The sequence below is a fragment of the Nicrophorus vespilloides genome, unplaced genomic scaffold (assembly GCF_001412225.1).
Source record: "Nicrophorus vespilloides isolate i.1.1-1 unplaced genomic scaffold, Nicve_v1.0, whole genome shotgun sequence".
Lineage (NCBI taxonomy): Eukaryota > Metazoa > Arthropoda > Insecta > Coleoptera > Silphidae > Nicrophorus > Nicrophorus vespilloides.
The window spans coordinates 336,905-338,063 of NW_017100114.1; positions in this window are offsets into that span (position 1 = coordinate 336,905).

Here is a 1,159-nt window from a genome sequence, read left to right on the forward strand (position 1 = left end):
TTCTCTTGTGTATATATTAATTTTATTTTTTTTTCTTTAGATCTTAGTGTTATTATTATTATTAGTTTCGCTTTTGGATTTCTTTCGAAGCACGTTAATATCTAAATGAACATTAAAACTGTTTCAAATTAGGAACACATAACAAACATTTATAGAAAAATTAAAAAGTATATATATATGCATATAAAAATATTCAGTTTATGTATTCTTCAATGTTTTCTTGCAATCTTCCATGTTACACTTATAATGAAACCACAAAATAATGCACAGCAAAAATTGTGTAGTGTATAAAAAAAAAATAAAAGTAGAATCATAAGTATACAAATAATAAACAAACAAAAATCGAACACAAGATTACCTAAAAGCTAAACAATACTGATATGGATTAAAAACAGAAAAAAAAACGGAGTAAATAAGTATATAAAAATAAGTTTACAAAATAATGCAAAATAAAAAACTGCACAAACTATTTAAAAAATATTAAGAGAATAATAATATAATGCAAATTAAGAGTTTCTACGAAAATGGTATCTCAATGTAGACAATAATGAAAATATTTACCCTAGGCAATTTGTGGAAAACGAATGAAGCGTTTTAGTACAGAAAAAAAAAGAAAGAAAATGAAAATGCAAGAAAATGGTGTTTTTGTATCTTCCGCGCATCCGAAAAGGACGAAAAGTCTCATCAAATATATATAATTGTATGTTTGTCCTTGTTGTATCTCAATCTCAAAAAATGGTGTAACTTTGAAAATTAATACATTAACATTATCAATATATTTATGTATATATATATCTTAGTTTGGTTTGTCTCACTTGAATATACTGTTTGCATCTTAATTTACTTTCTGCTTATTCTTCATTTACTTTCGATGTTCTAATTATGTACTAAGTTAAAGTTAATTTAGAATATTAGATGAATGCGCTCAACAGCCCTACCACTTCAATTAATCTTAAGACTTAACAAATATAACATCTAAATTCTCTTCCACCCGCAGTCAACGGAAAACATTAAAACTTTTAAAAAGATTAATTGATTTGTAGTCGTAAATGTAATTAGATTCTTCTCTTTTCTTTTTTCTTCACTTTGTATAATATAACAGATTTTCAAAAAATTTGCTTTCTTTTGGGAGAATATTTGTTGTTGTATCATATATATA